This window comes from Argopecten irradians, chromosome 3 (genome assembly GCF_041381155.1).
Source record: "Argopecten irradians isolate NY chromosome 3, Ai_NY, whole genome shotgun sequence".
NCBI lineage: Eukaryota > Metazoa > Mollusca > Bivalvia > Pectinida > Pectinidae > Argopecten > Argopecten irradians.
The window spans coordinates 6,593,682-6,620,082 of NC_091136.1; the positions used below are offsets into that span (position 1 = coordinate 6,593,682).

The 26,401-nt window shown below is 34.0% G+C and overlaps 1 long non-coding RNA gene across 1 annotated transcript in view; it reads right to left on the reverse strand.

Moving 5' to 3' along the window:
• LOC138317426 (uncharacterized) overlaps positions 1-26,401 on the reverse strand; it is a 157,846-nt gene that overhangs the window by 24,445 nt on the left and 107,000 nt on the right. Inside the window, exon 3 of the long non-coding RNA XR_011207760.1 lies at positions 17,313-17,359. This is a non-coding gene — a long non-coding RNA (uncharacterized lncRNA). The remainder of the gene's footprint in view (positions 1-17,312; positions 17,360-26,401) is intronic.

Consider the following 26,401-nt stretch of genomic DNA (forward strand, 5'->3'; position numbering starts at 1 on the left):
AAATATTTGCTCTTCAATAAGTCACTGATTAATTGGATGTAACATATCTTAATGCTTAAAGTGCTGGAGGACATTTGTACTTAATGTTTAGTTACAATAACGGTTAACCGTACATGTCGGCATCTGCTAACATATTGGTACACAGCGTCCACCTTATCTTAGATTTAATAGGTTAATCTATTTCTATTGTATCATAGGCTGAAAAGTTCTGATGTACTTAGCGTTGTTAGCAGGGACCATATCTTTGCTATTAATCTCGCTCGGACAGAGAGTATGCGAGACAGATAGATTATAAAATGTAGGACAAACTGGAATGTATTGAACTTGCACGTGTGTGTTTTGGAGACTATGAAGTTTACGTCTGTACTCTGTAGTAGCCCGGAGCTAGCTGGCGCTTTTTGTAATCTAATATGTATAGACATTAAAGATTATTACAGTCATTACTGCGATTGCAACACATACACATCATATTTTATACCCATCGACATGTTGACGCTGGATATATATAAAACAATCAATAATATAATTACCTGTTATTACAAATTAGATTCACAATGGATAATCTTGAATTCATCGTTGATGCACAAAACTCTTAGATCAAAAATTCACAATATTTTAGTTTTGTTAAATCGTGAAATAAGATTGGTCCTGGATGGAAAGTCATTGACACCACCGTTCAGTAGATACACGAACTCACAAGATTCGGTACAGAAATCAATCACATATATATAGTATATATTCCTCTTAATAACATTTTTTCGGGTAAGAGGTCGCTTATGGGTCAACATGTATATAATACCGATACAGTGTATATAAAAATAAAGCATTTTAATCATTCAGCAAATAAATGATCACACGTGCACGAAAGGCTTCACAATAAAACAATACTGCACTAACAAAAGGGATCTACATTTGTGTACCATCGTAGTGTGAACGTATTCAATTAACAAGATAACGAGACGATCTGAAATGAACACCATACTGTCTTAATAAGTTTCGTACCGTGTAAGTGCCCTTGAGCTGGCTTGGATTTGATCAAAGGAATGATATAGTCTGAGGCTTAAGTACAGCAAAGGAGAAGGAAGAAGTGTGCATCAATCATTATCATTTGAATCTCTTCATTGACACAGTATAATTTACAACTTTTTCATCAATACTACCTTAAACGTATAGTATATGTATTTAGTTTAAAATCACAAATGCATCAGAAAACTTATAAGGTACCTATTTAATTAAAATGATTATTTACATGTACATCCATTAATACATTTTCCACGAATGAGATCACCAATGTAAACTAATTTGAGTCATTGATATACTTATAATATCGATAAATTATTTGTTCCAGATCTTTTGTTTAATTGCATGAATTTTTTTAAACATTTTTATACCTTACGATAATTTCTCGCAATCATTTTCATGAAAACTTCGTCAGCTAAAAAATCGGCATCGCTGATATAACGGTTTTAATAAGTCTTGCAATTTATAATAGTCATAATATCTAGAATATATAATTGAGGATTTATGGAATAGAACGATCGAGATATAGTTAAATACATATTAAACCACTGATATTATGCTCTCGATTAAGAAACACATGTGTTGGACATGTATTGAATACACCGTAACAAAACATACATGTACATGCATATACTATTCCTGGTTTCATTGAATCTTGAAATGATGTAATTGCCTGATCAGTGTTCAATGCATAGACACTGAAGACGTACTGTTGTAAATTAATGATGGTGATGTTGAGACTTTCGTGTGGTGTTACGTGGTTATATAGCATATAGAACATCAAACAAATAGGTCAGACCGTCTTAAAACGGCGTGCTTCCTCCCAATACATCAACAAGCTTCCTGAATATTTCAATTCTAACGGTCATATGTTTGATTCACTGTTTGAACTGAAGTCCTCCCCATACAAAGGATACTGACATACATCTGTTATGGTGCCTGTTAACAAATCCCTATACAAATTCCGTGATTGTTAACTACTGTAACATTGTTCTTCTGAAGAATTTCATTCTACGGACTGGAACCTCTTGGACTTGCCTACATTTGAGTGTTGTCGCGTTTACCTAATTGGATCGTAAACACATTTTTGCATATTTAGGTTAAATATTAAAATACAGCAACGTTGACGTTAACGCGTAGATATGTAAAGTATTAGAACTCATGAGTTTCGGGAGAGTTAACGTTAAACTCAAACTCAACAAGAGAAATAAAGATGTTATTTCTTATGAATTTATTGTTTCAAGTATTGTTTACTATTTTATCGTAACATGTTTTATTGAAATGTTGCTGTACTATATAAATGTTGCTAGAAAAGATATGGTTCTTATGAAGAGGTCTAATGTTGTATACCAATGACTATGGTTTCAAAGAAGAAATATCAAAATGGTGACTCAGTATGCATTTTTGAAATGATGGAACGTATCTATATTTTTTTTTCAAAACCTGGTTTGGCTTGGTTGATTAAGTGTAATCCTATTAAAAACCAAGGCCATTTTAGACGGCCGACCATGCGTGCAATGTTACATTTTGAAATCCCTGAATAACATATATCCCTTAGAAAAGAACAAAAAACATTAAATAATATGAAGAACGGATAAGAAACGGTTAAGGTTTTATCAACAGTAACAATCACATGATATATTTAATTTATTCAAACAAGAAACACTAAGAAATAATACATGTCTACATAACCCAATTCTAAATATAAAACTTTCTGATGCATACACATAAAACTTAAACTATCAGCATATCAATGCATTACTTCTCAAAAAGGATAATGTTTTTATAACGAGGATTTACATTACAAGCATTGAAGAAAGCGGTACAATACCATTGAGATATGGATAGCTTATATGATTTAAGAAATGCAGTTAGATGCATAACGTGAGAGGGAAAATGATGTATTTATGATTTCAAACGGGACTGCAATAATCACGTAAAGTACATCTAATAAGTAAGTTTGCATTTACTTTGATAATTTATAACTGCGCATATACATGTAGGCACATACATCTGCAGACTCTTAATGTAAATCTTTCAATCAGAGAGGAAACCACATTGTAAAAACTAAAATATCGTAGATAGGTTGAATAAACAGCCTCAAAGATATGATATAGAGATGAGTTCAACAGTGTTATCTAAATAAAATTTGTTTTTGATATTTTTATTCCACTCTAAAACTTGTACATTTTGTACTCGTCAATAACCTTTTCTAACTCTTTACTTGAAACGTAAGTATTCTAATCATCATGTTGTAAATGTAGTGGATTGGCGAACAACATATGTAATGTGTTGCTTGCCTGAAATGCCAGTGTGTGCTATGAGTATGTATGTTGTTTGTCTCGTTGCGATAGCAATTTTATTTTGTCAATTGTATAGTGCTATATCGCTGAGAAATGTCGCCAAAGACACCAAACCACCTAACAGGCGGTCGAATACTGTTTTGCTGATCATTATGCGATACTCCTCGAAAATGAAATCGGTTTGAATAAATAATTACTCAAAGTGGACCAGTGTGCAATAATTGCTGTTAACAGCCCTCTATTGTAATTTAGATCTTACTACTAAGCTATGCATTTAAGTAGTAACTAAGTTACCAGATGCATACCGTAGACTATACGCCATTAAAACGTTAAATATGCTTAACACACATACATTCCAATAATTTTACTATTTGCACGTGCAGAATCAAATTAATCTCGATTTATACAACACGACAGGTGAAGACTTACAAAACTATCATGTGTATTTCCGAGGTATCACAGTCCTTCCTACTATTCAGAAATTCCGTTACAACCCCGATGTTTACAGAAATATGCACGAACAGCGTTCCAAGAACCACGAGTTGGACACGTTTCACGAATGTTTTAATTTATGCTGGGTCTAAATATAAACAAATAATACAATCGTAATCCGAAACATTTGTAACAGAATTCCGAGGCAAATGCAGCGATCACGTGACAGGGCGAAATCATTGGCATATTAATCAGCCTAGCCACATATTATATCATATTATATTTTCACGCAGTTTATATCTATATAGATAAATTTGATTATAACTCATCAGTACGTTACCCCGCAGGGGCTTACTTTCGAATCACTCATTTTCCGTATGCATTGATCGATTTTTGCATATAGTTATCGAGTACATGTATTAACTTACTTGATAAACGTAAGATAAATATCGTATTGATTTAATATTTCACTTAAAGTCATGGATACAGCGACAAATCGACATCATTACAAAACCGATGTAAAACAACTCCCTTTGGAGTGAATAGATTCAAGATACTTGATATACGTCATTCGTTACGTTCTCGCCGTCCAGTTCTATTCTATCTTCAATAAGCTAATTTTGAATATAGAGATTAAATTTAAGTTTGTTTTATTATGGTCTATTTGTCACATGATTTGCATGTCTTTTTGCCTGATAATAAAACCAAATCGTTTAATATAGACATCAATCATTACTACTAAATTTGACTGTGTTTTGCAGATGTCAGCTGAATATTCTCCGTGTGTTAATTGCCCCGGCTTAGTATAAATGTACGTATATTTACGGCGATGTTTCCAGGTCATTGTCCGGAATTGTGCTGTTAATTATGTATGAACCGTAAATCCCTGGGTCTAGGACATGTTTCAGTGCCAAGAAGACCTTGTGATTATTGGACGGATTTCGCTTATGCAATTATGGCAATAAAAGGATATATAATTGAAAGTGTTCATTAACCGATATCACGTATATTGAGGGGGTGATAATTTGTATTCACCTGTGTATAATAAACAGTTATAAACCATTCTTACGTTATATATTTATACATTATATATAACATATTCAACACCTTTTCATATATAATATGTTGCAGTCAAAGCGATTATATTAACTCTCTGTTGAGGCATTAACGTATTTGAAACATATGTAGAATACCAGTGTTAATTTGACATAGCACAGATATTGAACTACGTCAGAAAACAAAATGAACGATCAATGCCACCAATGAGGAAACAAACGTATATGACTAACAATAAACGCATATAAAAATGAATGAAATATGTGTTTCATTATATATGAACTTTCGCGCATTAATACCATTTTGCTGAATGTAAATTGAAGAAAAAATGATATATTCCTACAAAACATAGATCACAGTTATTAAAGCATATAAATGAAGAGACGCGGTGCGTATAGTCAAGAGGTAAGGAAAATTAAAACAAAAGATGATCTTGTCCGACATAAAAACACCAACGACCACGAGACAACTCTGAGTGATAACCAAATGTAAAGGTGATGACAGTCGGGATTCTTGTGATACTGATGCTTTGAAGTTGTTGAAAGCCATAGTTGGGAAGGTTTCTAGTCAAAAAGTGCCATTTCTTTGTGTTTCGCTGGTTTTTCTGGTGTTGTTAATGTAAGTTTTGATGGGTTGTGTTTGTTTGTTTAATTGATTTAATTTATGTCCTATTAACAGCCATAGTCATGTAAGGACCGCATCTCTTGTATACAGTGCGCAGAGTATATGAAGTTGTTTTGTTTTCTGGTATAGCGAACGAAACTCTTCCCTTTTGATAGTGCGATATCACTGAAGCATGCCGCCGAAGACACCAAAGCAACACATTCCACCTAGGCACATTATACATGTACCAGTCGTCCCTAAATGCTGAGCGCTAAGCATGAGCAGAAACTATCACTTTTTATAAACCATGGTGTGTCTCGGTCAGGGAACAGAACCCACAGCCTATCTCACAGTGGCTATATGGTGACTTCTGTTACTATTATAGTTGTCATTGCGACAGTGGTGGGTATTTCTTTTTTATAGATGTACAAATATGTAGGTGTTAGCATGATTAGTACGACTGCCATTGACCTTTGATCAGAGTGGAAACGAAAATAAATAGCCTATGTCCTTGGACGGAAGAATACATAATTCAAAGCCAGGTTTTAGACAGAGATATTTAGTGACCACCGGTCCAACACATGGCTTCCACTAACGAACCTCTGGTACTAATAGCTACCTTCCGTTCTCGTGTTGTAACGCGTAAATCTCGTTTGTTGAATGGCCAGGCCGTCCTTGATAAGTCTTCTCTGCGGCCATTTTAAGCATATACAATGTATCACTATTTATATATTGGGATAAGAATATCCATCTGATCTGAATTTTAACATATATTATTTCCGTGGATAACTAACAGCAACATGCGTTTGAATAAGCAATGCTGTGTTTTGATTTAATCTCTGACGTCACATAGTAGTCATCTATCTCTACCGGATATTATAAAAAAGTTTTACCCCATTAAAATGATAAAATTAATCATTCTGATGTAACATACCATGTGCTTCACAACCTCCAAAGTTAAGATAATATTGCTACATGTATCTACATCACGAAAATAGTAAAAATATTAATCAAATATCATTTATTTCACGACATTTAAAGTAATGTGTAATCAAAGTTATAACAGATTTTTGCAATAGAGAAGCTGCAAATTTTAGAGAATAAACACCAACACCAATACGCCACGCCTAAATACGACAACGTGAGCCAGGCATTCATTCACCAGAAAGTAAATACCGATGGGGGAATGACGAACATCTACAAAGCAACAAACATATAATTAAACTAGATCACGTCTCGTCTTTAGGAACCATAATTTAATGCCTAACATCATAATACTAATATAAACAGGTCCCATGTGCTTTGGGTAATAAGGTTATGACTTAATCGCACTGAATATCGATTTAGTTTGACTTGGATAGGATAATGAATATTGTTAGGGGCATACTGTTATATTAGGATTATTCACACTACTGTTTGTCTGAATCACTGTTACATGTTTTTCCGATACTTATCATAGTCTTGATGTTATCACTGTCGATTAAATGTTGTAATAGTTAAATATGTAAATATTAAATCTCGCAAGAATACGTCGATTATGTTTGAGTTTAAACGTATTTTATTGGGTACAAAATATCATAACTTTTAAAAGCCATTTCCCGTCTCCTCTCTCTTCGATTATGTGTCCCGGTATGTCGAATAGCATTTTGAACAAGATTGATATTTATCTGATATAAACAGCTCGCAAAGCCATGATTCAGTACGGCTTTATAGTTAACATTGTAGTGGTTATACTCAATTTGATATGATTTTGTTTAATTAATTAACGTCCTATTTACAGCTAGGGTCATGTAGGGACGGCCTCCCATGTATGCGTTGTGTAGTTAATCTATGAAGTACGTGGTGCATGTTTTGGAAGACTACAGAATATTTGTTGTAATTCGTCTTGTATAGTGGAACTTTTGCCCTTTTTATAGTGCTATATCACTGAATCATGCCGCCGAAGACACCAAGCAACGCATCCTACCCGATCACATTATACTGACAACGGTCGAAATAAAAAAAAAACTTGGTAAAATGCATAAAACATACATATAACATCCTTGATACATTTCTTTGAGATAGGTACTATATCAATTCGATCAAATTTACAGCAAAATAACAATATTTACATACGCTTATGTGTCATATAGGAATGTGCGCATGGTCAATGTGCTACAATGGAATAAAGAACTATTTTATATGCAGATATGAAGGGTTGTGAAAAAAACAGAGGGTCACACAACGGATCAAAACCAGAGGCTTGCTAATGGCGTTACAACATTTTTAAATCCCGAGGGTAGAGTATCTCTATCTTTCATATCCACATATGAAAGAATACCATTATGCAAAGTCTGAAAAACAATAGAGATGTTACGACTTGTTTGTGTTTGTTTTGCACTTTGATACATAATACATTGTTATTATGTAATTTGTAAATGTATTACTATGTTGTAAGCATTTAATAATTATATGGACATCTTACATAGATAAATGATGATTCATATAAATTATATTTCCAATTGATCTACAGAATTTACTTACCCAAGGAAAATGCATCTACTTTTGTGCGATTCCTTCAGTATTATCGAGAAGAACGTTTGATGCAATATGAATTCCTTCTCAAATATGAATAATTACTCCCATAGTATATATCAATACTTAGCTTAAAGAACTTAACTACAGTAACATAGGAAGAATATGCCACAGCAAATACATATGCATAAATATAACTGATGGTAGTTTGACGGCCGATGATTAAGAACTACTGATACCAATTTTCCGACACCTGCCAAAGTCATTAGACGGACCACTCAGCTTAATTTTCACAAGAAAAATACTATAAATCCATATTTCAGTCACTGATCATCATCAACGAAATTCATTTGACTATTATATGATGTATACATTGAAATTTAAAACCTGAAAGTTATTCGGTAAATAAAGTCAAATAAAATAAGGATTTTACGTAACGTAAGTACATGTGTGTATGTAAATATAAAGCTGACCATATCATAGCCAGTGTAACGGTCAAATGTATATATATATAAGCAAAATAACTTTCGCCTCACTGTAGAATCAAACGTTTGGTTCCTATTCAAATCTCTGTGGCTGTTTATGTTTTTCCTAAATATGATTACTTAGATATAAGAGAACGGAGTGGCATGATTTGTTAACTTAACGTACATTTCTCTGTTTATCTCCTATAGGAAAAACGATGAAAAGCTGTGGTGGTCAAGCTTAGACAGCTTAATGTTATAATGCGTACACAAATATTGACACAGTGTAGTAAACATAGATTACACGTACTGTGCCTCGAGATCTAAGGCTCTGATGGCGGGACCGATGTGTTAGGATTCGTTCTTTAGATTCTTTAATAAACATGTTTTACGCTTTTTGGTTTACAATTCATTTTTTGAGCATGACTTAATTTGGAATATAATTGCTATCACTGAAAAAATCATATATTGTGTCTTCGAAGGAATATATTTTAGAAGGAAATATAAAAGCGAGTATCATTGCGAACCGAAAGCTTAAAGTCATATGTGCCCACGAATCAAGAAGAGCTTTTTATATGTCATTCACCATAAGAAAATTACCAATATTTTGAGAATTACAATGCAATGTTTGCGATGCAAAGGTTTTAATTTTAAAAGTAAGTATAAGAGATGAATTTGGTTCTTGGCAGTACTGCCAAAAACATTATATTAACATGTACAGGTATCTGCAGGTTTATTTCCATCTAAATAGACATGGCATCAAAAACAAACAAATACAGTAAATAATTTCTGTGTTGTAACTTACATTTATACATGTTTCTTGTCAATTGGTCTAGGATTTTCACGGTTTAATTCATTAAAAACTGATGGTCTTTAATAGATTGGTGAAAAAAGTAACATTTTAAAATATCCGTCTAGTTACGGCACATATAACTTTAATCAAACCCATCTAAAAGAGGAAACCAGAACAACACCATACCTTATACCGGATACGAAGAATTTTATATTTGAACATATCCGAATTAGGCCATCATGATTTTGGTAATATTAGGTTTGTTTAAGTATTTCCAGGTGGAATAGGATAATGATAGATATCTGATTGATTTGGGTTGTCATTTTACATATAATATAAATCATATGCATTGTATTACGTATTTCCGATGGTCCTTGAATTACCGGTTAGAGAACATTAAATAGATTTTTCCATATATCATTATTACCTTGTCGATGATCTGAAGACATGACACTACAATGTTACGTCCAGCACTGATCGTAATTAAGATGGTTACTTGATCACTGGTACCCGAAGTCTGTCGGTATCGGGATTCATACCAGGTAATAATGACATTTCAAAGAGAGCTTTGCACGGCTTTGTAATGCACTGTAAGTATTCTATCAAAGGAATTTGAGACAAGTTCAGTTAATAGACTTTTCAATAAGCAATATTGTGATTGTAATTGTATGTCAAAAGAGTACGATCCTTATAACGTGTACGATCAGGAAGTATATTAAAAAGACAATGATGTTAAAGCAGGGATAGGGCAGTTAGCTTTACGTTTCGTCATTAAGACATAGGTTGTCATACAGAAGGTCAAATAATAATAAGTTTGACTGATAATCCTTTTTTCAGGATTTTAAATTCTAAAAAATCAACCGGCTTTTTCATTATTTTATAACTTCTAGTATATTTGGTTTTAAATGTCCATTTAATCAGTATGATTTTAGCAATAGAATTATCATTGCTTCCATGTGCAACAAAGTATTCATCACCAACACGAAAAAATTCCAACTCTTAGTGGAATTTTGGACACAATCGGAAGATAATAGCAAATTCTTCTGGAAATGAAGTTGATTTCCTGGTAATGCTAGTGTAACGCCACTAGTAAGTGAGAGGTCTACAAAGCGAAAATCTCTTAGCTTTTTGCTAGGTAAGGTGGATGACACCGATGACTGGCCCTAAGATTATTATCGATAATTTACCCCTTTATTGATCACCCCTTTAGTGGAGTTGAGTACTATAATTTAGACAAAGTGTTAGCCAATATCGAGGACAAACACCACTAGTAGTTTCATCTGTCCTCACAAAGCTGTATATTCATCAGACTACTGGGGATATTGGTAAATCCAAAACAACGTCAATGCAAATTATATAGATGAGTTATAAGCTAAAGTATATAAGATTTTAATTGAGTTTCATTTCATGAAATGAGTGTTTATTTTAGTAAACCTGGACGACAAAGAATTAAAACTTCGAGACGATTTTCACAAACGTTCATATGAAATAAACATATATTTGAGATATGTACGGTGGTCTACTAGTGTTTTGTCTTCTTATAATTTTGAAAGGATTTTTGTCGTTCGCCATATCATTGTAGCATTGTACCAAAAATATACAAACCATCCGTTCACACTAAACTGAAAACAAGCAACCCATTTTCAGTCAAAAGGCCAAATACAACATCACAGGTGTTAGTAGTTTACCAAATTTGTTATGTCTTAAACATTCTACCCTAAAAATGACACTTTCTGTATTGATTGCGTGAATCTTGATCGATATGTTCGTATTGTCTCTTTGCGAAAGTGGTACTTTCCTATCGGACAGTTCTGAACAACTCAGATACACCTAGCCAGCTTCCTTAACCAAACACGTTATATACTAACAACATATTAACTAATCGTTTCCATTTTGTTAACTAAACGGGATGATACATCAGGTTAATGATGAATCCTCATCTAGCGAGTTATTATGTTGAAGTGGATACCAGGGCTTTACGATTACAATGTATACAAGGATTAGTGTAGCATGCATTAGATTAAATTGATAACATAAATTGAAAGTAAATTATTTGTTGATTACTTTTTATGTCAAGGTCTAATGTCTGTTTGATCATTTAATTAGAACTCGATAAAATTACCTTTTTGGAGATTATTTACTCAACATCGTTACACTCATGTACGTTAATAGAATACACAGCTAAATTAGAAATGGCAAGGACATTATATAAATCATTCAATCAATATGGCCAACCTCTTCTTTTTACCAAGAAAGAGTTTCGGTAGGCGCCTCAGTAATGATTGGTTTTATAAGTATAATCAAATATGTTTTCTCATTGCGACTTAAAAATATGCAGCGATCGCGTTTCGGTCTGATTCATGTATTTTACAAGCGTCGACCGATATGTTTTGCCTTTACATTTCAAAGCAGTACTTTTTCTGAACCTACTTTTATTAATATACATAGAGTGCAATATTGCTTTTTTTCGTTATAGCTTAAGTGGTACGGTAAATGTCACTTGATTTCGTGCAGTTTAAATCTGGAATACCTAAATATACATTGCATACCATATATACTTCAGTCAGTGTATTGTCATTCTTACAGGAAAGTGTAAGGCTACCAGCAATAAGGCGATAGGGATTTGTAGCCGACTGTTAGCACATACAAATGTACTATTCCATAGGTCACCTTGCGCCATGATAACCGTATTGGTTATTTTTACTTTTAAGTATATCAATCGTATGCCAGCATTCTTAAAGATGGCGACTTTTTATTTTGTGGTTGTACATGTACTAAAATGGAATAAGTGTCACTAAAATGCTTCAAAAACAATAGAAGCTTAATATTTGGTCCAACAATCTGAACAGTAAAACACAAAATAAAAGTTCATTTTATTTTCAAAAGTTTACAGGGCACTGTTATGGGGTTATGTGCTGACAAAATGTAATCTCGATGCATATTACAGATACATTGCATCTAAAATAACGATATTGGTGTTCAAATTGTCAGATCTAGCTCTTAGTAGTGATGGATACGAAAATAATGCTGGTGATTTTCCCGCAGTAATTCGTCTAGCGTACTGGCGACCCAGGCACTGGTACGGTATCAGACTTTGTCTACCTAATCATAATATGTCGAATATATAGGATCAATGTAAATACCTATTACGAGCTTTTTTGTTTTATTTTCACATATAGCATGTTTCTTTCCGTACGATACTCAAATTAATGATATACGCCGTTTCTGCTAATCAAACTATTTGGTTGTTGATATTTGCGGCGGTTTTTATTTCGCCTAATTCGCGGATCCATTCAAATTCGCGAAATGTAATAAATCCTGGGTGGCCCTGCAGGTAGGGCGTAAGAATTGTACCTGCTGCCCCTATTGCATGATCGTAAAAGGCGACTAAATTTAGGATCTTATCTTTTCTTTCTCCCTAAATTACTTTGTTCTTCCTAGAGTCTCCCTTGACACCACCTCACTTTTGGCCTTTGGTTGAGCGCTCGCCCCTGTGAGGAAGGCTCTGGGTTCTGTCCACTGGCCGAGACACACCAAAGTCTATAAAAATGGAAGTTTCTGCTCCTGCTTAGCGCTCAGCATAACGGGAGTGGGACGACTGGTTTGCCTGGTGTCTTCGGCGGCATGCTTCAGTTATATAGCACTATAAAAAGGGCAACAGTTCCACAATACAAGAAGACACAACACGAATATACCTCAGTCTCCCAAAACACGCACCTCGCACAACATACACGCAACACACCGCATACATGGGAGGCCGTCCTTACATGACCATAGCTGTTAATAGGACGTTGATTAATAAACATACATATTATAACTTGCCGTAAGATTGACCCTAAAAAGGCTACATATGTAATTCCGAAATTATAATTATATAATTATGAATATATTGCGAAAATAAAACCCCGCGAATAAGTTCCAAACAGTGACTCGCGAAATTTAACAACTGTGCAGTATATGAATATTTATATTGTCGTCATATCAATATTAATATAAATGTCAGTGTTATAGTTGATACATATACTTCAATTATAAATACTAACCAGATTCAGTTATATTAAATTCAGTTATGAATCAACTATAAGCATATCTATGTCATTAGATACTACAATGTCTTATATATATATATATATATATTCAGGAACAACATTTTACCACAGTTCAAGTATTACCGGAGATAAGAGATAATACTTTTATCTTCTTATAGATGTATGTAATTATTCTATGCCAAGGATATAACCGTTTGTCGTTTCAACTGTACATTCAGGCTCGATTCCTTCTACTGTAGCTGGAAACCGTAAATTACCTATATATTATTGTCTATCAGTTAAACCTTTGTTTGGTTTCACTGTAAGTAAACAAAATTTTATAGAACTGTGCATCAGACGAATGTAGCATGAAAAGCGTATTAAAATAATATATTATTGAACCAATGTCGAGTTTCCCTTGCATTATCAGTTTCTTTTTATGAATTGTTTTAATGTTATTCGTTTCATTCTAGTCAAGTGTTAGCACTTTAGGATATAAAAATCCAAATGAATTGTTCAGGATATGATATTTTTATTTTACTAATTAATTAAGTATATCAAATACCGAATTTCTGGTGAAATTGATATTATTTATAAACCTTTAAAGTATTATTGGATAAAACAATATATATATATATATGAAATCCAACCATCGCCTTTTCATAACCGAGAAGATAATTTAGCACAAATAGTGTACTTTCTAATGGAATGTTTCTTAACGTTTTAGCATAACACATTCTATGTATCAAACTATTCTTTTATCTGGTACATTTGATTGCAAATTTTGCTCAATTTCTTGGCATTATTACCAATTGTTTATTATGCTAAGCATTTCTTACAAAGTCATTATCACGAATACTGTTAACACTAACATGATCAAAAACATACTACTTATATTAATGGTCGACTTTCAAGTGATTCTAAGCACCAAAGTCAAACTTGAGATAGACGAAGTGGAATGGTGACATTCATGTCAGGGTGAAGAACCCAGTATTATGTAGGGCAGCTATTCTTGAAATGTCCATCTACAAGCACACACCTTTACAGTTTTTCAGCATCAATATTCGTCCTTGACATTCTGCACGACCACATAAAGAAAAGACGAAGGTTAAATATGTTAGATATTTTGGCCTTTCGCGCCACTTACTGGTCTCATTCGCGCGCACGAAACCCAATTAACCTAATTTACACGTGCAAGAAGTAAGTACACGTGCGTGAGGAAGACCAGCATATATCACATTCTTACGCCTTGAACGAGAGGATATCTCCCTCAAAAACGTAAAGAACAAGGCATAAGATTACACTGAGCGTTGTATGCCTCATCAGCTTCTGTTATGACAGACAGACATTCATTTTGATGGCTATAGAAAAACAAAGGACGGATATTTTCGTAATTAGCTTCATCTATCATTTAACTGATTTCTACAGTGTACTTTAGGAATATGTCACTATTTTTTTATTTAAATAGTTTTATTGCGGTTGCCAGCGTTGGGTATTTAAAATACCGTTAAAGCTAACACACAGTACTTTTACCTTTACTTTTTGAGGGATATGATTTAATGACATTATGTTCAGTAAGATAGTATTAAAAACTCTACCTGTCATTCTGCATATGGGAAACGGCCTTGTAGAAACCTTCAATTAGACAGAACCTGCCCTATTCAATTACTATCTCTAGTCTGAACGACTACCCAAAAGTTTACGGTCGTAAACTTACCTGAAACAGACCGACACACATAAAATGATCCGACTTAATTAGTAGTTGTCTCTTTGGAGCTGATATAGTATTTTTGGCGAGGACATTGACCTTTTACCAGACAATATCAGCTCAATACTGGACAGTCTGCTTCGAGTTAAGACTGTTGTTACCGAATAAACAGGCTCACAGTTTTACTGGTGAACGTTTATTTTCATAAAACGATTATACGCCGACATTAACCTTTGCATTTTTAACAGTAATGTGAAATTTCAACTGCTTAAAAATACATTAAATAGATTTAGAGATAACTCTATCGACATCATTTATTTTTTAATACATGTATACCCAATATACGGCATTAATTTGAATAATATGTTAATTATGCTCCAACACCAACATAGTATTACCAATTCTTATTATATGGACAAAAGATGATTTTTAATCGTGTATATAAATATATGTCTAATCACCATTACAATACGTATAACATTTTTTTCTGCAAATATCGGTGCCTTATTCCATACAGAGCACATATATATATATGGCATGCATATTTTTCGAGATGCAATTAATTATTTTAGACACTTTTATTCTGTAGTAGAATAAGAAGCTAAAACTTTTCAATTATGGTAATAGAGCAAAAAACCGATGGCAAATACTAATCTGTCTGCTCATGTTTTAATAGATAAATATTGTCATTCAGCGGCGGCGGAACACCTTTAAAGTAGTAGGTTTTAATTATATGAAGTTTATCACATTATTTTAAATCAGCTTTAGGTAGATTGTTTCAACGATATTTTACTTCCAAGGTACAACTTGTTGAAAGCATTGCTGACAACAGACATAATTAATATGAGCTTGCTTACATTGTAGAACGTCTGAAAAATGTAACAAAATGATCATGTAATGTTTAAACACCAAAAGATTAGACGCTGATTCAAATTTGCATGGAGGTTCATGTAATACGAATATCAGTTGTGGAAATGGAATTTAATTTATACGGTTTTGTTTTGTATTATTTCAACAAATAAAACAAATGGCAGAAAGGACCAAATGTTGACACAATCGACAGACATTAGATATAATATGTGTAGACTGAACGCCTAAAATCTGTGTAAAAAAGGACTACATTTTAATCTTAATAAACGTCCGCAATAGCATATTACATGTATCCCATAAGTCTACCAGTATAACTACCTGAAATCCATTTTCTGGAGATCTTGAAGAAATCAAAATTCTGTGTCAATCAGTGGAACTAGAAAAATGCTATTAAGGACCATTATCAATCTATAAATAGTTTAACACGCGCAAGCATTATATATTGGTTAATAAACTGACAAATTCCATTTTCTTCTTAAACACTGTACCGCGACTCCCCACCTTTCTTAAGAGGGATTGCTGTATCAATCTAGATTGATCATTGATAACAGGGGTGGGTATTTTGAGTAAAAACACGGATGCGCGAAGGTCTGCGGAGGGTTGTTATTGCTATGGCGAGGCATCAGGTGCGTAATTAGAGTTCTCACATAGATTTGGTATTACTACATTGATGAGAGTTCCGCTCTCGACTGATTTATATCACAACATTTGACGGTCATGTTTATCTCAGCTAACCAGTCCAAACTTTCGAATTCATTCATTTATTGGTGTCCCTATGGGAATATGTGTAGTACAGTGATCTTATAGCTCAAGTAGGTTTATTAAAGGTTACATTCCAGCATCCAAGCGACCAGTATAGCTTACGTTATGTGTATAACAGAATGAATACTACACTTTATTCTATGCTGTACATAAAGTGTTATTAATGAGTGGAATAACCCACAGGCGTCTATATTGGAAATGCAGTTTTTGTACTTATCTGGGTCAGCTTTTTGTTATATATGAATTATCAGGAATTATTTGAAACAAATTGTGAAATTACCGAAAAACTAATTTAATGAAATACAACTAAACACATCGTGTTATTGGAATAAGCGTAACGAATATACGCTATGTCGATCGTGCTAGATCATTTGTTAAATCTTCAAGTGCACTTCCACATATATTCCTGTGCGGATGTAACTGTAGCATATAAATAGTTGTTTCACCCTGTTTACATTTGTCCAGGAATAATCTGCGCGATCTTGGTGTATCCAGGATCTGGCAATGTTTATGCTGTAACATGGAACAGAAAGCTTTCTGTATAAAGCCCATAATCTCTACAAACATATGGTTAACAACTGTCCAGATTCTTTTTAGAGAGCCGCGCTCATCCGGCAAAGGTACAAGTCAGTGCAGCATACAGATTTCAGATCGTCTAACATGTTACGACACCCAATCAGTGTAAATTGAAAATATACATTACCACAAACACCTTAGTGCTTTACATCACGTTAGATTCAGTTAAAAAGTCGCACTTACCTGTATGATTGTGATGTCAAAGACGTTTTTGGGTCTTTTAAAACTTTCTGAAAATATACATAAAAACGTCAATTTCCAGCATAATTTCAACCGCAAGAACAGAAAATATTGCATTTAATAAAAACATTACTTTTATTAAAGACCCACTACCTTTCCGAAACAAAAATTAAAAGTTTCCTAACGACAATTACAACATAATAAGATTTATTTCGATGACCTAAGATGAAGTTACAACATCAAACAAATACTAAATTTTCTGCGTAATCGATGTTAACAGTGAAGACACAGGGATAGTCAACCAATGCGGGGTAATTAGGACGACGACCCACGTTATGAAAATTAACATTTAATTTATTGTATTTCAATTGTTCAGAAGGCGATGATAAGTGCAGTACTAACAGTTAGCTAATAACTTTTGCGATAATATTTTGTATAACAAAATCGTATGAATCCAATTAGTGAAAAAAATATGCAAATATGCAGAAAATATCTCTATTATTGACTGCAAAACAATAATCAATGCAATTTAAAATTAAGAGATTTACCTAAAAACAGACAATTGCAGCTACGCAGAAATAGCTGATTATTCAGCGGTATATTTATGCTGGTGCGTACTGGGTGTAATAAGGAAGTTTTTGGTAATCATTCTAACGGTAATTAGAGTCACAAGACTAGTAGGATAGGTGGGGACAGGTGACCTAGGATGGGCTCTAGTTTGACTACGACCTGGCTCAAATCCAATTAAAGTGGTAATTAGCAGACCGGCAAAGTCCTGATTTCACTGCTGGTATGTAGGATATAATTTCCCGGGATAGCAATACAGTGCACTTACGGCTAAACCTTAAAAACCTCTTAATTGACTTTAGCAATTGAATCAGAAGGAATTGGATTTTTACAGTTCAACTACTCGAAATCTTTCATTTATATTTTAATAAAAAAGCAAAGCGCGGATATTTTATTCGTAAAATTGTGGGAATGATATACGAGCTCATTTATTTATGATAGATAATATTTAAAAAATGCCCTCCCCATACATGAACTACATATGTTATCCCGGAAACACGTCCCGATATGTTGAGATTGTCACAAGACTTTTACACAAAATGGTCAATATGACTCAATCAGAATAAGCATTAAATTAAAAATTGACACGAAAGGAAACGTCCCCAATTAAAGATAAACGCAGAAATTAGAATCTATGTAGATAATATTAATGGTGACCAAATAGATCGGAATCTCATGAAGCTCGCATATTCTTAAAACAATACTGCCTTTATTCTGGTAAACCGATTGGGTTATTTGCATAGTAATCCTACCCTCAGCTATTTTTATTTTCCGAACTTTTCTATTATTATTAAACGTCCTATTGACAGTCAAGGTCATGTACATAATGAAAGGACGGTCTATACTGTATGTGTAGTTATAGGTACGTGTTTGTGACTGTGGTATGTTCGTGTAGCGTCTTCTTGTAAAATGGAACTGTTGCCCTTTTTATAGTGCTATATCACTGAAGCATGCCGCCGAAGACACCAAACAACACACCCCACCCGGTCACATTATACTGAAAACGGACGAATTAGTCGTCCTACTCCCGGTATGCTGAACGCTAAGCAGGAGGAGTAAGTATCACTTTTATAGACTCTAATGTGTCTCAATTGTACCTGCTGCCCCTATTGCATGATCGTAAGAGGCGACTAAATTTAGGATCTTATCTTTTCTTTCTCCCTAAATTACTTTGTTCTTCCTAGAGTCTCCCTTGACACCACCTCACTTTTGGCCTTTGGTTGAGCGCTCGCCCCTGTGAGGAAGGCTCTGGGTTCTGTCCCCTGGCCGAGACACACCAAAGTCTATAAAAGTGGTAGTTTCTGCTCCTGCTTAGCGCTCAGCATAACGGGAGTGGGACGACTGGTTTGCCCGTTGTCAGTATAATGTGACCGGGTGGGGTGTGTTGCCTGGTGTCTTCGGCGGCATGCTTCAGTGATATAGCACTATAAAAAGGGCAACAGTTCCACTATACAAGAAGACACAACACGAATATACCGCAGTCTCCCAAAACACGCACATCCCACAACATACACGCAACACACCGCATACATGGGAGGCCGTCCTTACATGACCATAGCTGTTAATAGGACGTTAATTAATCAAACAAACAAACAAAAATCATTCATTGGACAGAACCCAGAGGCTATCTCACTCGGGCGAGCGCTCAACAGAAGGTTAAAAAGTGTCAAGGACTTTAGGAAGAATGAAGTAAGTTAGGAAGAATGTAAAAAATAAGATTCTAAATTTAGTCGCCTTTTACGACCATGCAATAGGGACAGCAGATACAATTCTTGCGTTTAACTGGCCATGAGACTGTATCAGACTATTAAGTCCGGACGTGTAGCAGTGTGAATATTAACATTGAAAAGTTTAAGTAGGAATGTAAAATATATTCCAGATCACTTTGCGATCAATGCAACTCGTTTCGAATAATAATCTGCTTGTAGGTTCAAATCTTTTTTTGTTTTAAATTACTTGATTTTATAAGTGTATCCGTACAGTCGAATGCCAAACGGAAACAACCAAACACGATTCAAAAGGGACGGCTAATAAAAATTTAAAAATTGTACAAACATATTTGTGGTGATAACATAACTAATCATAGAACTATGAGCATCGAAACTAAGTTATTTTAACATAATTGTTTACTCATATAAATGATATTTGTCCAGCTGTAGATAAACCATTTTTCAATTCCACATGAAACTTATCTTACATTGTGAAATTCATTAAGTCAGGCTTGTTAGACATGGGATTTAAGACGAGGAAACGTGGGTGGATGGCTTATATGGTTTTGTTTCAATGTGAACTGATATAACGGTCAGCGATTACGATTTAAACGATTTTCGTAATCGACTCCTTTACATGATGTATAATGCTGCGTTGGTAGAATTGTGTAAAAATGATCCATAATTATCCCATCTGTATGAAGACCGCGTCTGACCACCAGACTGTTTGTTAAAGAAATCACATTGAAATGAACAGGCACTGCATGTAAATTTTTGCTAAACAGCATTAAGTAGTCTTAAAATGCAATTGTGTGCATATCATATGACGATGCACAAGTGTTATAAAATCACTGGTTTATAATACAAAGCAAGTTGATAAGACCACTTATTAATGCCAACGTTTGATGACAAACTGTTGAAATCTTACGATGGCTTAGCAGTAAATTATTACATATATAATGCAAAGGCTTTGGTTGATAAAAAAACAGCCATAGCAGCTGCCTGATGTACTGAGTGAAGTTATTTTGTTAAAATTGAAATCTGTGTAGTACATGTATATACCTAGTTGTTACCAAGCTTACACCTGAATGCTCGCAGTAAAGTTATGATATTGTACTCGGGGCTTGATTACCTGACGGAAACATTTTTTTAAATCGAATATATATATATTATCTATACTACCTATTGTGGATCTTAGGTTACATGTAATTACGTAGGAGTCCAGCAAAGCATGGTTATCGAACTGAAAATGAGGCTTGTTTTCACTGCCCCTACCAGACGAGGTGAGATTGTGCGAAACTAGGGCTCGGAAATAAAAATGTAATCCAAAATCCGCTTCCGTTGCAGTCGTTAGAGGAGGTGAGAAATTGGTTTTTTTAAAGATCTACACAAAGTACATGAGACTAGGCTCCAAGCAGTCTTCAAGGCTCATCCAATGACAAAACACTATCCTATTACCTTCATCGAATTTCTATCACAGAACAGTTTACTTACAAAATTACCCCAATTTTCAATAAGGTTTTAATTTTGAAAGTGAACGAATAATGATCATATATTTCTTATTTAGTGGTTGTTAACAGCGATAATCGGCTAGTTTTCCTCTTGGTCTAATAAAACCGGGACGAATTCCCATCACTACTGACTGATTTAAGACGCGGGTGCAGCACAACAATTTGAATTTACTTTCTGTTTCAATTTTTAGTTAATTATATAGGGAGTGTGTAGTCTAGGAGACGGAGTCCGGACAAGGAATAAGAATATGTATACTCCATAGAATCTCATGAAACAGAAATAAAGAATACTTTTCAATGGAATAAGATACTTTTTAATACCTTCATGACTGTGGATGCTATTCAATAGCATCAGCTATATATAAAATAATACCTTTTATTAATTTAACAATATATTTATAAACAATGCGTGTAAATATAATACAATAGGTGTAAACATATACAAAATACAACATTTCTGTAATTATTTTGAAATAGGTTTTTAATTAACTGGACAAACATATGTCTAGGTTTTACTGAGCTTATAAAGTTGCGTAGAGGTATGACAGTGATGCTGAAATACTTCGTTTACGCTATACCGAAGCCTTCAATGATCGCTGGTGATGCAGGAGTATAAGCCGTTTACATTCCCAACCAATGTCACCAAGTGACTTATATACGTTAATAGAACGTGGCTTAGTCTCCCGCCTAATCCGATATGTTCACCGAAAATGCAAGTTGTAACATAAAAAGTGTTTAAATTTCGCTGCGGAAATCTTAATTGAAAGTGTCTGGACACCGGGAAATAAATCAGGCACTATATATTTGAGTCAGACGCAGAAGGACATGTTCCACGTTCCATTTTGCTAGCTAACTTTCGGCGACGATTATATTTAAAAGACATCAATATTCAATATGTAATAAAAATCTTAATTTTCAATGCTTAATAAGTTTGGTTTTTGCTCGACTTGGTAACAAGGAAACGGCTTTATCATATTTATGCCCTTAACCACTCAAATGTATTGTTCGTTTCATTGTTTTGTTCTCGTTCGATGGAGACTTTATTCTGGTATTTTTTAAGAAGATTGCTATATATAGTCAGTTGAAGACAGTCTCCATTGTTTACAGCGTATTTTTTTTGTGAATGTCGGCACGAACGCAATGACAAGTTTATGAATGTTAAGACTTACCTAAATGTTTTGTTGTCGTTAATATATGCTTATAATTCTATTTCATAATTTAGTGCAATTATTCCATGAAGGGGAAGGAGTAATGACTTCAATTTCGTGAAACAAAAAACGCTTACCCAAGACAAATCTTGAAACAAATGTAGTAGTATAATTTGTGTAACAAATTGACTTAAGTTAGTTTTTACTGGTTTTTGTTCTGGCAAGTCAAATCGGCATTAATTTGTATTTTTAGCAAAACAGAAAACTTCCATCAGTGCAGTGGAGTCACCGTGGATCTAACATGACCGACAGAAAGTCTCGCGCCAACCAAGGGCAATCATGTACAACTCTGTTTGATCTTTCAACATTTGTTGTAAATCTATCGAAATGCATTTTGATAGACCCACTTTGATTCGATAGTTCAATTGAAAACCTGTACATTTACACAATGTTAGTAATTAATTATTTATCGATAACACTGATTAACCAATAGAAACAAAGGTTTAAGAAATGCGCCCACGCGCAGATTAAAGAAACGGCAAAAGCACACGTGGGGTTTCCTTGGCCTGCTCGAGAGGCTATGTTCATTTTCTGTCTGAACAACCTAATAACGAGTCACGACAAAGTTCAAGGTACTCAACTCACCATTAAGTTGGTTTGAATAAAAGGTCTAGCTAATCGCTGGTTGATTAGTTTCATTTGAAGATTACAAAGAAACGACATCCATGTCCGAAGCCATTTAATTCAAACGTATCGGGATGTCCGGATTCTTTTAAGTACATCAAAGCATAAAGTAGTCTTTTAATCCCCTACATGACGACAATTGAGCGATCAGTCTGTCATGAAATATTCTTTTAGCCTAGTCAGCGCTTTAATTAAACTACGCTGCATTTTTTTCTGCATGTTTTCTGTAATATTAAACTTTATCGAAACATCTACTATTTGACTAGTACATGTACTACCAATTCGTGGAGCGCATGATAAACATGGTTATTAATCAAATCAATAAAATAAAATATTAATAGCACAATTTAGTTATGGTTTATTATTACTTTTCAACTAAACTAAAATACTTTTTTTATTTAACTACGTGTACTAGGTGTAGTTCCCCATGTATAGATTTTTCTTTGTACATTAAAGGTGCTCCATCGCTAACAAATGTTTTTTTTTTATCTCTATCAAAAACAAGAACAGACTATTTATATTTTTACAAGTTACAAATGGTAATTACTTTACACAATCCTTACTACCATTGGAAAATTGGATCTTCTAATTTTACTTTAAGATAAAAATATTGAAAATAATTAATTGCATACCGAAAAAAATCCGTGACACTGTATGCTATATGGAATGAAATATTGAGTGCGCATGCACAAAACGTAAAATAAATTATTTTAGGCTATGTTTTTGTGTTAATTAGACATATATTTACACGATTAAGCACCAATTATGGTTCAAACAATGAGTATCGTTTATGATCTGTCGGCGATAGAGCATCTTTTAAGTTTTTAAACATGTATGGGTTTTATTCTGGATAAAATGTTTCCTATTCTGGATAAAATGTTTCCTTTTCTTAAAACTTTTCTTCGGTTAAAAGTTATAACGGTACTGATATGATTTTGTGGGTTGAGCTACAAGAAAACCGGTCTATGCGCCATCATTCAAGAAAATCAAGCCATTCTGTCTCGGGTGCCAGGACTTCATGTCGACACTAGAATCTGAACATCTCAGAGTAGCTATCTTAAAATCAATCCTTTACATTTTTACATGTGTGAAAGTGAAACATTTGACAGATATAAAAGTTGTGGTGATGAGTCTTTACCCACATGTTACTGTGAGGCGCACTGACATTTGATATCACGAATCTCTACTGATTTATATCATATCATACAAGATCGTAACGGCTGGTTCGTACAATCGGTGCTTTTCTAGTGGTTTGATGTGACCAAGTGGACTTAATTCTAGACCGTATCAAACTAAAACGACCTTTTAACATTGTTCGGGATGTAATATCCACGTATTAGGTGCTCTAGATTATAAGTTTCAATTTCAATGGCTTTCAGTTTGACCTGATGACCATGCTCCTGCTTAACATTAATTACACAAAGGAAATACAAAAAACCCAACAAATTGCTGAAAACGTTTTAACCTATTCATAATGATTCGGCTACGTGCGTTTCATTTCCGATTAAGATATAATAGACATTTCTAACGTCGATCAGACACGGACTCCGAGACCAACTTCGACTGTTTTCAGGGATCATCTCAAAATTTAAATGTAAAAGTTTTGCTCGGACGTCGCCGAGGACATCCCAGCTCTGTATAATTTGTCGTTGTTAAATTAACATAATGATTACTGATCAAACGGATACTGCATAAGGCAGAAAATGTAACGGGTTCGATCCTCACTAGTGCTATTTTTTATTACTTCTCTTAATTATTTTTTTATTTTTATTTCTTTTATAATTCGCATCAGCAACAGTCACCATACTGCTTGAATGGCAAATAAAATATTATTATTACCTTGATTAAGCATTGTATTTCATATTTTAAAAAGTTTTAATTTTGCTTCAGCTATTAAGCATATTTTATAACAATAACACCGTCTCACTATCAATAATCTCTACAAAATTAAAAAAAAGTACTCTTTATAGTTATAATATTGTAGCTGTAATTAAAAATGACCCATTTGTCCAACAAATAATCTTTTCATATTCCTCATAATCTTTGTCATCCCTGCATCAAGTCATTGTCAACTTCTATAACAGCCTATTCAATCGGATTCCATTCTCTTTTCATGAAGTGTTCCGATTGCAGAGAGTGACGTTTGCATTAATTCCACCAATAGTACCAATTTTCTCGCTATACTATCATTATGCACTCATATGTTTATTACATTTGTATAAAAAATGGTTAATGGAGTCAATGCCATTGGAACATTTAACATTTAATATTTTGATTGAGGAGGAGTTTTCAAAGTTTCTTTCTTTTTAAAAAGCGCTATTTTGATTTGATTTCTTGTTTTCCCTGTTTCTTTCTGTTTTACTTATTTCGTCATATGCTAACTTTTTATGCAATGTTTTGGGGTTGTACAATCTTGAAACCATGTCTGCACGATATATGAACTTTATTTTACATCGATTGCGAAAAAAATTATACAACTTATGCAAATCACTTTCGATGGCCCGGATGAAAGAGCGTGAGGGGTCTTAGAGTGGAAAGAAACCAGAGTGCTCGGAGAAAACCCAATTGATCGGGTAGGCGACATCTGAGCTTCTCGCACGATATACGCACGATGTCTGGATCGAATTGAAGTGCGAATTGCACATTAAGGAATAGACATTTTGTTTCACGTAGCACTAAGTTGCCATAAGAGCTCAAGTTCCCGCGACCTCTCGGATTGGCCAATCATAAAGCTAAAATGAAATATCGTCCAGAGCTAACATAATCTTTTTGTATATGTATAGTCATTCCTCCCTAACAGCATAGGTATGATGTTTCATATGATAGTATATCCAGCTAAAGAATATGCATCTCAACCGGATTAAGTGTACACGATTATGTACTCCGGGGGATCTTTGAGTTTTATCGTAGTTTCTATGACTCTGCAAAACTACAAGTTTTAAATGTAGATACTATAAATGCGCCGCAATTAGCGAATATGTAACTATAGTGTAAGAGAAAGGTACAAATATATGTTAACAATACATTGTTATGTATTGTGAGATGACCCCTCAAACCGTCGAAATCGTACTCCGAGTCTGTGTCTCTGTCGATGTTAGAAATGTCTATTAGTAGTACCGGGGTCGGTGCTTTCGGCGCATCCGACAGAGTATTCACAAGTATTTAGTACCCATATCTGATTAACTTATAGAGAGTTGTAACGGTAAAATATGGACGCATTTGAACCTTATTTTATCACTGACGATGTAATATAATACCTCAATAAAAAATTTGCCAACAACATAGTTGTACAATGCCAGAAGATATCCCGGATGATTGAATGTGTGAGTGCAATATAAATTATGTTTGAATAAGGGTATACTGATACAGGCACATCTTATTGAGATAGCATTTATTAAATGATGACTATCAGGACTTTGGTCATTTGATTTTAGTGTACATTTACAAGAATGAATTCTTATATACTTTTAAGA